Source organism: Gopherus flavomarginatus, chromosome 6, assembly GCF_025201925.1.
Source record: "Gopherus flavomarginatus isolate rGopFla2 chromosome 6, rGopFla2.mat.asm, whole genome shotgun sequence".
Taxonomy (NCBI): Eukaryota; Metazoa; Chordata; order Testudines; family Testudinidae; genus Gopherus; species Gopherus flavomarginatus.
The window spans coordinates 2025209-2040368 of record NC_066622.1 but is presented as its reverse complement, the minus strand read 5'-3'; the positions used below and the strand labels follow the sequence as shown (position 1 = coordinate 2040368).

General features: G+C 46.7%; 1 protein-coding gene across 1 annotated transcript in view; it reads left to right on the top strand.

The window, feature by feature from the left end:
- Positions 1-15160, top strand: part of LOC127053211 (uncharacterized) — a 361256-nt gene that overhangs the window by 44935 nt on the left and 301161 nt on the right. The gene's annotated exons all lie outside the window — the stretch shown is intronic.

Below are 15160 nucleotides of genomic sequence, written 5' to 3'. Positions count from 1 at the left end.
AAAAGAAGAACTTCCCTATACAACCTTCCAGCATATCCTTCACTTTTACTCAGGCCATGTCTACATCTAAAGTTTTGCAGCGCTGGTTGTTACAGCTGTATTAGTACAGCTGTATAGGGCCAGCGCTGCAGAGTGGCCACACTTACAGCAACCAGCGCTGCAAGTGGTGTTAGATGTGGCCACACTGCAGCGCTGTTGGGCGGCTTCAAGGGGGGTTCCGGGAACGAGAGAGCAAACCCGGAAAGGAGACCCGCTTCGCCGCGGTTTGCTCTCTCGTTCCCGGAGCCACCCAGCAAACCGCAGGGAAGGAGATCTGCTTGCTCGGGGCTCCGGGAACGAGAGAGCAAACCGGGAAAGGAGACCCGCTTCGCCGCGGTTTGCTCTCTCGTTCCCGGAGCCACCCAGCAAACCGCAGGGAAGGAGACCTGCTTGCTCGGGGCTCCGGGAACGAGAGAGCAAACCGGGAAAGGAGACCCGCTTCGCCGCGGTTTGCTCTCGCGTTCCCGGAGCCACCCAGCAAACCGCAGGGAAGGAGACCTGCTTGCTCTGGGCTCCGGGAACGAGAGAGCAAACCGAGAAAGGAGACCAGCTTGATTACCAGAGGCTTCCTCCTTCCACGGAGGTCAAGAAAAGCGCTGGTAAGTGTCTACATTGGATTACCAGCGCTGGATCACCAGCGCTGGATCCTCTACACCCGAGACAAAACGGGAGTACGGCCAGCGCTGCAAACAGGGAGTTGCAGCGCTGGTGGTGCCCTGCAGATGTGTACACCTTCAAAGTTGCAGCGCTGTAACTCCCTCACCAGCGCTGCAACTTTCTGATGTAGACAAGCCCTCAGACTGCTGTCTCTAGACGCAACTGGTAATCACTTTGTAGGCTGTTCTAGGCATTCCAGTTTTGTTAAACAATGAGTCTCTCTTTGAAGATGATTTATACTCAGAGGACAACCACATATTTCACTTGGGAAAAGGAGATATAGTTTAATAAGTAGCTCCAGTTACATCAATCAGAAACTTTATTTACCCACCTATTGGGATGGACTTTCAGCCATATGAGGTGGGGTGTGTATGTATCTATAGATACACACAGATATGTAATTATAATTGTAATGGTATTAATCAGCAATTCTGCATAAAATTGTACAGAAACCCATGAGGCGTCACTGTGTTTAAAATAACAGTGAGATTCTCACTGGAGTTAACGCTTCACTAGAGGGGACTGCAACTTGGCTGCAAGAGTGTGAACCACAAAGTGTGAAACCTGAGCCCAAGCTGCTTTCACAGCTGCCATAGAAACTTGCAAAGCAGTTTACTTTTCAATGCATTTTTATAAAGGAATCAGAATACATTTTCAACAATATTCCAACAAGAATGGTTTGAAAAAAAGTTGTGACCATAACTTTCTAAGAGATATCCTCCACAGCATCCACTCACACAGCCAGGGAAATGACTCCCTCCACTCCAGGAATGATGGGTGAAAGCCTAGGGCCTGGATTATGCAGGAGATCCCTTCTGGCCTTAAAAATCTCAGAAGTTTGGTACAAAAATAATCCTAATACATAGAGACATGTTTTACAAGCCCCGCTGTTGGCAAATAAGATCAGCTGTAGTATTCAGTCTCCTTACAGCACTCCAATCGATGATCACCCAGCAAATGAAATCACAAAGCTTTGGCTGAGACAAAGCCCTACATTCTTCTGTACCTCTTCAAACTCAGACCCAAAAAGAATTTGCTCTTCTTTTCAGTCCCCAGCAAACAGGGAGTCCATATCACCCACTTCAGAAGAATGTGGAATAGCTCAATGCCTGCTCAAAACAGGCCCAGTAGCAGAGCACAATGGTTCTCTCTCAAAAGGTCAGCCAGGCACTTGGAGAACAGTGATACAGCCACAGCACACACTGCATCTCAGAATGAAAGAACTTCAGGTGTCCAATCCAGCGCTGTGACAGGGCGGATTGGCCCTAAACTGGTACAGCAGGGGTGAATCCATCCCTCCTAACAGAGGAAACCACACCCTGGCATGCTCCACCTGGAAGTCAGGTATAAAAACCTGCAGAGCTGCTCAGTCGGGGGGACCATCAGAGGGGAAGAAGGCTTGTTGCGCTCTCCAGCAGAAGAGAGGCTTGCACCCTGAGATGCAGAGGCCAGACATGCCCAGCTGCACTGCAGAGGGAAACTCAAGGACACTACGGACCTGACAGAATCTGAGAATATGGTAGGAAGTGACCCAGGGAGTTCTTAAAGGGGAACGGTGCTGAGACCGTTCAGGCCAGAGTGTTTTGAGAAGATCCCTGCCAAACCACTGGTGAGGAGAACTCGCCACAAGCAGGGCCCTGGGTCAGGACCCAGTGGAGTGAGTGGGCCTGGGTCCCCCTACCTGGGCCATCCTCCTTTGAGAGGAGCTGGCCCCACACAGTGAGTTATATGAACTCCAGCCGCTAGGCTGCATTACCCCACTAGGGGAGAGGAATTAGGTGGACTCTGGCCATTGGGCTGCACTGCCCTAGGGGCACATTGTATGGACCCCGGCCGGTAGGTGGCACTATCCCAATCAACAAGGGGAAGTAGATGGACTCAAGCCATTGGGCCACCCCCTGTGCAAACTACAGAAGGTTTAGAACATGGACTTGGGCATAGAGAGTCTGTGCTATCTCCCGCCCCCGTGACCTAAGGGGCCGATGAGGTACGAGCTCCGACACAGGCACTTCTTGCAAATTATGAAAAGCAACCCAGTTAAATATCACTAATCACTTTGGAGTCCCATATTTATGAAGTGCAGGTGGAGAGCACCTCAGAGCAGTGTCGCAGCAAATGAATGCTGACCTGAAAGGTGGAAAGAACCTTAGAACACCTGCTCGACTGCCATATACTAGAATTCATTTTATCAACAGTAAAGGAATTGGTGGTCAAGAAAACAAGCCTTCACAGCTTGTATTTGCTTTTAAGAATCTTCAACCTGAGCACAAGTGCAATACACAGTTGCATTACAACAGGGAGAAAGAGCGGGGAGGGAGTCTGATAAATTCCCCATAACAACACTGGAGAGGAACAGCACTCAGACTTGTAGTAACAAGCAGCAGGCTGGCTAACCTAGTGAGGAGGGCTTTAAACTAAGTTTACTGGGGGAAGGAGACCAAAGCCCTGAGGTAAGTGGGGAAGTGGGATACCGGGAGGAAGCACAAGCAGGAACACACAAGAGGGGAGGACTCCTGCCTCATACTGAGAAAGCGGGACAATCAGCAAGTTATCTTAAGTGCCTGTACACAAATGCAAGAAGCCTGGGAAACAAGCAGGGAGAACTGGAAGTCCTGGCACAGTCAAGGAATTATGATGTGATTGGAATAACAGACTTGGTGGGATAACTCACATGACTGGAGTACTGTCATGGATGGATATAAACTGTTCAGGAAGGACAGGCAAGGTAGGAAAGGTGCAGGAGTTGCATTGTATGTAACAGAGCAGTATGACTGCTCAGAGCTCTGATATGAAACTGCAGAAAAACCTGAGTGTCTCTGGATTAAGTTTAGAAGTGTGAGCAACAAGGGTGATGTTGTGGTGGGAGTCTGCCATAGACCACCAGACCAGGAGGATGAGGGGGACAAGGTTTCTTCCAGCAACTAACAGAAGTTACTAGATTACAGGCCCTGGTTCTCATGGGAGACTTTAATCACTCTGATATCTGCTGGGAGAGCAATGCAGCAGTACACAGACAATCCAGGCAGTTTTTGGAAAGTGTAGGGGACAATTTCCTGGTGCAAGTGCTGGAGCAACCAACTAGGGACAGAGCTCTTTTAGACCTCCTGCTCACAAACAGAGAAGAGTTAGTAGGAGAAGCAAAAGTGGGTGGGAACCTGGGAGGCAGTGACCATGAGATGGTCGAGTTCAGGATCTTGACACAAGGAAGAAAGGAGAGCAGCAGAATACGGCCCCTGGACTTCAGAAAAGCAGACTTTGACTCCCTCGGGGAACTGATGGGCAGGATCCTCTGGGAGACTAACATGAGGGGGAAAGGAGTCCAGGAGAGACTGGCTGTATTTTAAAGAATCCTTATTGAGGTTGCAGGAACAAACCATCCTGGTGTGTAGAAAGGATAGTAAATATGGCAGATGACCAGCTTGGCTTAACAGTGAAATCCTTGCTGATCTTAAACACAAAAAAGAAGCTTACAAGAAGTGGAAGATTGGACAAATGACCAGGGAGGAGTATAAAAATATTACTCAGGCATGCAGGAGTGAAATCAGGAAGGCCAAATCACACTTGGAGTTGCAACTAGCAAGAGATGTTAAGAGTAACAAGAAGGGTTTCTTCAGGTATGTTAGCAACAAGGAGGAAGTCAAGAAACGTGTGGGCCACTTACTGAATGAGGGAGGCAACCTAGTGACAGAGGATGTGGAAGAAGCTAATGGACTCAATGATTTTTTTGCCTCTGTCTTCACAGTCAAGGTCAGCTCCCAGACTGCTGCACTGGGCAGCACAGCATGGGGAGGAGGTGATCAGCCCTCTGTGGAGAAAGAAGTGGTTAGGGACTATTTAGAAAAACTGGACGAGCACAAGTCCATGGGGCTGGATGCGCTGCATCCAAGGGTGCTAAAGGAGTTGCCAGATGTGACTGAAGAGCCATTGGCCATTATCTTTGAAAACTCATGGCGATCGGGGGAGGTTCCGGATGACTGGAAAAAGACTACTGTAGTGCCCATCTTTAAAAAAGGGAAGGAGGAGGATCTGGGGAACTACAGGCCAGTCAGCCTCACCTCAGTCCCTGGAAAAATCATGGAGCAGGTCCTCAAGGAATCCATTCTGATGCACTTAGAGGAGAGGAAAGTGATCAGGAACAGTCAGCATGGATTCACCAAGGGCAAGTCATGCCTGACTAACCTAATTGCCTTCTGTGAGGAGATAACTGGCTCTGTGGATGAGGGGAAAGCAGTGGATGTGTCATTCCTTGACTTTGGCAAAGCTTTTGATACAGTCTCCCACAGTATTCTTGCCAGCAAGTTAAAGAAGTATGGGCTGGATGAATGGACTATAAGGTGGATAGAAAGCTGGCTAGATTGTCAGGCTCAACAGGTAGTGATCAATGGTTCCATGTCTAGCTGGCAGCCGGTATCAAGCAGAGTGCCCCAAGGATCAGTCCTGGAGCCGATGTTGTTCAATATCTTCATTAATGATGTGGAGGATGGCGTGGACTGCATCCTCAGCAAGTTTGCAGGTGACACTAAACTGGAAGGAGTGGCAGATACACTGGAGGGTAGGGACAGGATACAGAGGGACCTACACAAATTAGAGGATTGGGCCAAAAGAAATCTGATGACGTTCAACAAGGACAAGTGCAGAGTCCTGCACTTCGGACAGAAGAATCCCATGCACTGCTACAGACTAGGGACCAAATGGCTAGGCAGCAGTTCTGCAGAAAAGGACCTAGGGGTTACAGTGGACGAGAAGCTGGATATGAGTCAACAGTGTGCCCTTGTTGCCGAGAAGGCTAATGGCATTTGGGGCTGTGTAAGTTAGGGCATTGCCAGCAGATTGAGGGACATGATCATCCCCTCTATTCGGCATTGGTGAGGCCTCATCTGGAGTACTGTGTTCAGTTTTGGGCCCCACACTACAAGGATGTGGAAAAATTGGAAAAAGTCCAGCGGAGGGCAACAAAAATGATTAGGCGGCTGGAGCACATGACTTATGAGGAGAGGTTGAGGGAACTGGGATTGTTTAGTCTGCAGAAGAGAAGAATGAGGGGGGATTTGATAGCTGCTTTCAATTACCTGAAAGGAAGTTCTAAAGAGGATGGATCTAGACTGTTCTCAGTGGTACTTGATGACAGAACAAGGAGCAATGATGTCAAGTTGCAGTGGGGGAGGACTAGGTTGGATATTAGGAAAAACTTTTTCACTAGGCGAGTGGTGAAGCACTGGAATGGGTTACCTAGGGAGGTGGTGGAATCTCCTTCAATGGTTTTTAAGGTCAGGCTTGACAAAGCCCTGGCTGGGATGATTTAGTTGGGGATTGGTCCTGCTTTGAGCAGGGGGTTGGACTACATGACCTCTTGAGGTCCCTTCCAACCCTGATATTTTGTAAGCAGTGAGCATCAAGGACAGCTGGCTACTTAAACTGCACAGCAACCAATGGGAAAAGAGATCCTCCTGTCTGCAAAATAGGTGTGAAGCAACAGTAACATTTTAAAAAAGAAGACGAGGAGAGTACTTGCTCACCAACATAAGAGATTTTCTTTTTCAAATTTCCATTATGTAGCCGATGACAGTCAACTGCAACCTTCCAACCCTTGGCACTGATAAATCAAGCAAAAGCTACCCTTTTGGGTGATCATAAAGGGAAAGAAATAGATTACATCTTCCTGTCTGTACCATAGCAAAAGGCTTCACTTGATCACAGCACTGCTATGTAACACCAGGGTGAATAATTTATGAAAGCACTTAGCTCAGACAAGCCCACGTGTCAATAAATAAATAATTAAATAAAGGGCATTCAATAAGCTGCATTGATTTTTGTGTGGGATTTGAAAGTCACTAGACATACAGAAATCTGCTTAGGCAAAGATAATATTAAAGTGAGGCGCACATTAGAAATACTCAATAGCAGCATTAAAACTGCATCACATCATAAGTTAAAATGCCACGTGCTTCAGAAACAATTAACTTTCCTCATCAGCATTAGCCTCGAAGTTTCTGGGTTGCTCTTTTAGGCAACTCAGTGTATAGTGATTATTTATTCTGTTCAGGTATGACTCAAGTATAATGAATATCTAGAGGTAGACTAGAATGGCGAGGGAAGCCTTTGACAGCTCTGCCTTTCAACCAATGCATTATCTCAGTTAAAGGGATTTAACCACAGAATATTTTAAGATACGTTATCTGCAACTAAAGAGGATGAATGCTCTCTCGGGGTTAAAATCAGCAAGCTAGCATAAGACTCCACTTAAGCCCTATTTAGCCCACAGCAAGTTCCCCCATACTATGCAGAATGTTGACCACATAATAAAAAGTTAATTGAGCACCATCATTTTGAGGCTGATTTTACAGCATCTAAAGAAAACTGTCCTCAATAAGCTTTTTGGAGCAAGATACACAGCACTAGAACAGTTAAGCACGCTTGCCATTTTACCTCAGCAACGGAGGAAACAAACCCCAATGAATAGTAGAAAGCAAGTGACTGATGACAAGTGGCTGTTTAATGATGAATGATCAATGATCCCAGTATATCAAATCAGTGTGATCCCATTTATATCAGTGCAGCTTCTGTAAATGTTGTTTAATACTTCATGACTCTAGAGATCTACTATGCTACCTTACTATCAGGCATAGTGCTTATTACAGTCATTAGTCCGATTACTTTAGTGGAGCTTTTTTTGGGGGGCGGGGCGGTACAGAGAGACAGCGCAGGCTCAGAGTACAAATTGTAATCAGAGCCATCTGAGCATTCTCATCTGCACCATCCACACTGTGGACGAAGGTTCAAGCCAGACTGGAAGAGATTTAACCTAGTGGGGCTCTTAAGCTTTTCACTGTGTGGACCCCATTTTAGAAGAGAGTGTGCCATGCTCCAATCTCACCCCAATAATACAATGTTAGGAAACCACTTCCTATTTTTAGCTATCTTTTCCTGCAATTTAGCAGCTAGACTAGAGGACAGCCAGCACCATGCGACCTGCCAGCTGTTTGCAGACCAACTGTCCACAGACAACTGCTTTAGAGCCTACAGCTTAATCATTTCTCTCCAATAGCTCAACTAAAAGTCACTCCTAGTTCCAGTCTTTAATGGTTACTCCAGCATCAAAATACTAACCCTGGCTGTGGGTCTTCAGTGGGTATCTCGGCTTTCTAGATCACTCAAGAATTTATAGACAGTTGCAGAGCTCATCTCAAAGGTTGCAAAACTAGCACTCCCACTACACAGTTACATACATTTCGCTATTCAAGCTGCTCCCAGACAGCCACTTAAGATAGGTCGCTGTCTCTGGCATTCAGACATATATAGATGAAACAAATGTCCTAGCTTCAAGTATAGATAGTTACATTTGTACTCAATCTCTCTGCTCCTCAGCTGTGCACAGAGTTTGAAAGATCATATTTTCATAAAAATGGATGGAAGAAATTTAAGGCAGTCACTTGAGTCAAAAGGAACCAAGCTGGCACAAGCAGCAGCTGCATTTGCAAATACAATGGAAATGTAATCACAACACAGCATTATTCTTAACTAAAATATTTACAACTTGACTTTTTCCTTAATACAACCCTGTTCAAGGGTTGTAACACAGCTGTTTTGCTTTACTCCACAATTAATCATGGTTTATACATTTCCAGAACCAATTTTTTTTTTCTGAAATAGGTTACAGACAATAAATATTACTCTATTACTATTTAACTTTAAACAAGAATACAAATTTCACACACAATTGGTGGTCTTTATGTTGTCATCTCTGCACGCTTAGTTACTTTATTATAATTTACAGCATCCTCAATTCTTAAGGGGGAGAGCTTTATCAAACAAACAATTTGTCAAAAAAAATGCATAGTTCAGACCTTTTCTTTTCGCTATAAAATTTTTTATTTTAAAAGGTGTCAGGGGATGTTTTGGAACAAACTGATAAACTGAACAGTAATAAGTCACCAGACCAGCTGGTATTCACCCACGGTTTCTGAAGGAACTCAAATGTGAAATTGCCAAACTACTAACTGTGGTTTGTAACCTGTCATTTAAATCAGCTTCTCTACCAAATGACTGGAGGACAGCTAAGGTGAGGCCCATTTTTAAAAGAGGCTCCAGAGGCGATCCTGACAATTACAGGCCAGTAATCCTGAACCAGAGCCAGGCAGACGGATTGAAACCGCAGTAAAGAACAGAATGATCAGACACAGCCATGACCCTAAGTTGTTGGGGAGGAGCCAGCGCGTGAAGGGGACTGGTGCCCCCCCCCCCTCTACTAGACTCGTGCAAGGGGCTGGCGAGCCCGGAGGAGACGTTCAGGCCCCATGGAGACCAGGACCGGCCAGGGAGGCAGGCGGAAGCGGGGTCCCAGGACGAGCCCCCCCAGGGCAGAACTGACTCCCGGCCCGGGAACCGTACAGCGCCAGGCGCCGTGTGAGAGCCCGGCCCCTGCACCGAGCCGGCGGGTCACCGCACGGACCCCGTCCGCAGCCCGCCGCCCTGGCTCCCGCCTGCGCCCCACGGCCGGGGAGGGGCCCGGCACAGCCCACTCGCTGCTGCGGGGGCGCGGGCTGAGAAACGAGCAGGACCCCGGCGCCCCCCCCCCGGCCCCGGGGACGGGACCCCGGCGTCCGGCCCCACTCACCGGCTGCGGTCCCGGGCTGTGGAGAGGCCGGCGACAGCAGCGGGGACAACTGAGCGCGCGCCCGGCGTTCCTGCCGCGCGGCCCTGGCCCCGCCCCCGAGCCGCCGGGCTGCCCCGGGGGCGGGGGAGGGGGCCGCACGCGCGTGTCTGTGCTGAGCGCGCGAGGGACGGGCGGGGGCTGCGGGCCCCCCCCCCACGGCAGAAATCCTTCCTCCTCCAGCTCCCACTGAACCCTGCCCCCGAGCGTGGGCAGCGCCGCAGGCTGCGCAATCCGGGGGCGCTGAGCACCATTGAACCAAACTGGGAACCCTGGGTGGGATGGAGCCCACGTCCGGGGGGGGCGCAGCACCCCCCCCCCCACACACACCCCAGTGCCAGCACCAGCACATCACTACATGCAGGGCTACAGCAAGCCACATAACACCACTGCGTTTGTGCTAACCATCCTCCGGCAAGGAGTTCCACAGGGTGACTGGGCACTGTGTGCCGAACTATTTCCTGCTTAGTTTTAAATCTGGTGCCTAATGATTCCATTTGGTGGTTTAATTTCTATCAGAACAAATAAAGGACACTTATTTACTATCTCCACACCAGTCATGATTTTATAGATTTCAAATCATACCCCCCCAGTCATCTCTTTTCCAAGTTGAAAAGGCCCAGTTTTATTAATCTCTCCTCATACAGAACCCATTCTATACCCCTCATCAGTTTTGTTGCCCTTTTCTGAACCTTTTCCAATTCCAATATATCTGTTTTGAGACAGAGCATCTGCAAGCAGTATTCAAGATGTGCATGGATTTATATAGAGGCAATATTATATACTCTGTTTTATTATCTAGCCCTTTCTTAATGACTCCCAACGTTCTGTTTGCTTTTTTGACACCGTTGCACGGTGAGTGGATGTTTTCAGAGAACTATCCACAAAGACTCCAAGATCTCTTTCTTGAGTGGTAACAGCTAATTTAGACCCCATCATTTTATATGTATAGTTAGGATATGCTTTCCAACGTGCAGTACTTTGTATTTATCAACACTGAATTTCATCTGCCATTTTGTTGCCCAGTCACCCAGTTTGTGAGATCCTTTTGTAGCTCCTTTTGCGAGCTGCCAGGGTCTTAACTATCTTTAGTAATTTTGTATTGTCTGCAAATTTTGCCACCTTACTGTTTACCCCTTTTTCCAGATCATTTATGAATATGTTGACTAGGACTGGTGCAAGTACAGACCTGGGGGGTACACCACTATTTACCTCTCTCCATTCTGAAAACATTCATTTATTCCTACCCTTTGTTTCCTATCTTTTAACCAGTTACCAATCCAGGAGAGGACCCTCTTATCCCATGACAGCTTACTTTGCTTAAGAGCCTTTGATGAGGGAACTTGTCAAAGGCTTTCTGAATATCGAAGTACACTAAATCCACTGGATCCCCATAAGAACGGCTGTACCAGGTCAGACCAAAGGTCCATCTAGCCCAGTATCTGTCTACCGTCAGTGGCCAATGCCAGGTGCCCCAGAGGGAGTGAAGCTAACAGGCAGGACCGGCGCTAGGGGTTTGAGCACCCTAGGCGGATGGCAATTTTGCCGCCCCTCGCGCTGGTCCCGCGGCTCCGGTGGAGCTGCCGCAGTTGTGCCTGCGGAGGGTCCGGCGCTCCGCGGCTCCGGTGGAGCTGCCGCAGTCGTGCCTGCGGGTGGTCCACCAGAGCCGCGCGAGCAGCCGACCGTCTGCAGGCATGACTGCGGCAGCTCCACTGGAGCCACCTGCCGCCTCCTCCGGCAAAACAGCGCCCACCAATTATTCTGGCGCCCTAGGCGATTGCCTAGGCTGCCTAAATGGTAGCGCTGGCCCTGCTAACAGGCAATGATCAAGTGATCTCTTTCCTGCCATCCATCTCCATCCTCTGACGAACAGAGGCTAGGGACGCCATTCTTTACCCTTCCTGGCTAATAGCCATTTATGGACTTAGCCACCATGAATTAATCCAGTTCTCTTTTAAACCCTGTTATAGTCCCAGCCTTCACAACCTCCTCAGGTAAGGAGTTCCACAAGTTGACTGTGCGCTGCGTGAAGAAGAACTTCCTTTTATTTGTTTTAAACCTGCTGCCTATTAATTTCATTTGGTGACCCCTAGTTCTTGTATTATGGGAATAAGTAAATAACTTTTCCTTATCCACTTTCTCAACATCACTCATGATTTTATATACCTCTGTCGTATCCCCCCTTAGTCTCCTCTTTTCCAAGCTGAAGAGGCCTAGCCTCTTTAATCTTTCCTCGTATGGGACCCTCTCCAAACCCCTAATCATTTTAGTTGCCCTTTTCTGAACCTTTTTTAGTGCTAGAATATCTTTTTTGAGGTGAGGAGACCACATCTGTACACAGTATTCGAGATGTGAGAGTACCATGAATTTATATAAGGGCAATAATATATTCTTAGTCTTATTCTCTATCCCCTTTTTAATGATTTCTAACATCCTGTTTGCTTTTTTGACCGCCTCTGCACACTGCGTGGACATCTTCAGAGAACTATCCACGATGACTCCAAGATCTTTTTCCTGACTCGTTGTAGCTAAATTAGCCTCCATCATATTGTATGTATAGTTGGGGTTATTTTTTCCAATGTGCATTACTTTATATTTATCCACATTAAATTTCATTTGCCATTTTGTTGCCCAATCACTTAGTTTTGTGAGATCTTTTTGAAGTTCTTCACAATCTGCTTTGGTCTTAACTATCTTGAGTAGTTTAGTATCATCTGCAAACTTTGCCACTTCACTGTTTACCCCTTTCTCCAGATCATTTATGAATAAATTGAATAGGATTGGTCCTAGGACTGACCCTTGGGGAACACCACTAGTTACCCCTCTCCATTCTGAGAATTTACCATTAAATCCTACCCTTTGTTCCCTGTCTTTTTACCAGATCTCAATCCATGAAAGGACCTTCCCTTTTATCCCATGACAGCTTAATTTACATAAGAGCCTTTGGTGAGGGAGCTTATCAAACACTTTCTGGAAATCTAAGTATACTATGTCCACTGGATCGCCCTTGTCCACGTTTGTTGACCCCTTCAAAGAACTCTAATAGATTAGTAAGACACGATTTCCCTTTACAGAAACCATGTTGACTACTGCTCAACAGTTTATGTTTTTCTCTGTGTCTGACAATTTTATTCTTAACTATTGTTTCGACTAATTTGCCCGGTACCGATGTTAGACTTACCGGTCTGTAATTGCCAGGATCACCTCTAGAGCCCTTTTTAAATATTGGCGTTACATTAGCTAACTTCCAGTCATTGGGTACCGAAGCTGATTTAAATGACAGGTTACAAACCTTAGTTAATAGTTCCGAAACTTCCCATTTGAGTTCTTTCAGAACTCTTGGGTGAATGCCATCCGGTCCCAGTGACTTGTTAATGTTGAGTTTATCAATTAATTCCAAAACCTCCTCTAGTGACACTTCAATCTGTGACAGTTCCTCAGATTTGTCACCTACAAAAGCCAGCTCAGGTTTGGGAATCTCCCGAACATCCTCAGCCATGAAGACTGAAGCAAAGAATCCATTTAGTTTCTCTGCAATGACTTTATCGTCTTTAAGCGCTCCTTTTGTATTTCGATCGTCAAGGGGCCCCAGTGGTTGTTTAGCAGGCTTCCTGCTTCTGATGCCTTAAAAGACATTTTGTTATTACCTTTGGAGTTTTTGGCTAGCCATTCTTCAAACTCCTCTTTGTCTTTTCTTATTACACTCTTGCACTTAAGTTGGCAGTGTTTGTGCTCCTTTCTATTTGCCTCACTAGGATTTGACTTCCACTTTTTAAAGGAAGTCTTTTTCTCTCTCACTGCTTCTTCTACATGGTTGTTAAGCCACAGTGGCTCTTTTTTAGTCCTTTTACTGTGTTTCTTAATTTGGGGTATTCATTGAAGTTGGGCCTCTATTACGGTGTCTTTAAAAAGGGCCCATGCAACTTGCAGTGATTTCACTTTAGTCACTGTACCTTTTAACTTTTGTTTAACTAACCCCCTCATTTTTGTATAGTTCCCCCTTTTGAAATTAAATGCCACAGCGTTGGGCTGTTGAGGTGTTCTTCCCCACACAGGGATGTTGAATGCTATTGTATTATGGTCACTATTTCCAAGCGGTCCTGCTATAGTTACCTCTTGGACCAGCCCCTGCGCTCCACTCAGGATTAAATCTAGAGTTGCCTCTCCCCTTGTGGGTTCCCATACCAGCTGCTCCATGAAGCAGTCAATTAAAGTATCGAGAAATTTTATCTCTGCATTTCGTCCTGAAGTGAAATGTTCCCAGTCAATATGGGGATAATTGAAATCCCCCACTATTATTTGGTTCTTAATTTTGATAGCCTCTCTAATTTCCCTTAGCATTTCATCATCACTATTACTGTCCTGGTCAGGTGGTCGATAATAGATCCCTAATGTTATATTTTTATTAGAGCATGAAATTTCTATCCATAGTGATTCTATGGAACACGTGGATTCGCTTAAGATTTTTACTTCATTTGAATCTACATTTTCTTTCACATATAGTGCCACTCCCCCCCTGCACGACATGGTTCTGTCCTTATTTTGTACCCCGGAATGATTGTGTCACATTGATTGCTCTCAGTCCACCAGGTTTCTGTGATGCCTATTATATCAATATCCTCCTTTATCACAAGGCACTCTAGTTCACCCATCTTATTATTTAGACTTCTAGCATGTGTACAAGCACTTTAAAAACTTGTCACTGTTTATTTGTCTGCCCTTTTCTGATGTGCCAGATTCTTTTTATGTGACTGTTTATCATCTGATCCAGCCCTTACATTATCCTCTTCCGTTCTCTGTTCCTGACTATAACCTGGAGATTCTCTATCATCAGACTCTCCCCTAAGAGAAGTCTGTGTCCGATCCACATGCTCCTCTGCAGCAGTCGGCTTTCCCCCATCTCCTAGTTTCCCCTTGTCCACATGCTTATTGATCCCCCCTCAAAGAATTCTAGTAGATTGGTGAGGCATGATTTCCCTTTACAAAAACCATGTTGACTCTTCCGCAACAAATTATGTTCATCTATGTGTCTGCCAGCCTTTTGTTTAAAAACTGCTCTATGACCTTTTTAAGTGCCAGCAATCTGGTTCCGTTTTGGTTTAGGTGAAGTCCATCCTTCCTGTATAGGCTCCACCTAAAGAGTGTTGCCAGCACTGATTTTTCCAGTGTTACCCTTGCTTCAGAGACACAGATCCAGCCCCATTTCATTGGATCTGTCCCATCTCATTAACTTAACTTTCAGAGCTCTGAGGCCAGCATGACTACATCACATGAAGACAGTAGCCCAGTGGAGCAGCATAGGCACTGTGTGACACAGAAGACATACCCTGGCTGTGCAGAGCCCAGTCCCAGGAGAACCACGTTAGGCTCCAGGGTGGTGTCTGGAAACCCCATCAGTGTGTGTTGGTAAAAGTATTGCGGTCTTGTGACTTCACTGTCTGACACCACACACAAACACTATGACACAGCACAACAGCCAGAACCATGCAAGGCAACTACCAGAGTCTCCCCAGTACCAGCTAAACCTTGGGCAGTGGGATGCAAGTGCCTTGTGACGCACTCATCTTCTGGGGTGAGACCTGTGGCCTGCAGCTCAGCTCCATTAGGCTAATGGAACGTAGAACGAAGCCCATGTGCAGGAGTCAGCACTTTCTCAAGAGGCACCAGAAATTGGAACAAGCTCCCACAGACAGTAAGGACCTTTGTAAACCGTGCAAATTCCACTCCAAGTGCCAAGTTTACCTTTTCAACCTGCAGCCTCTATCACAACCACAGATATGTCTACACTACCTGCCGGATAAATACATCTATCCC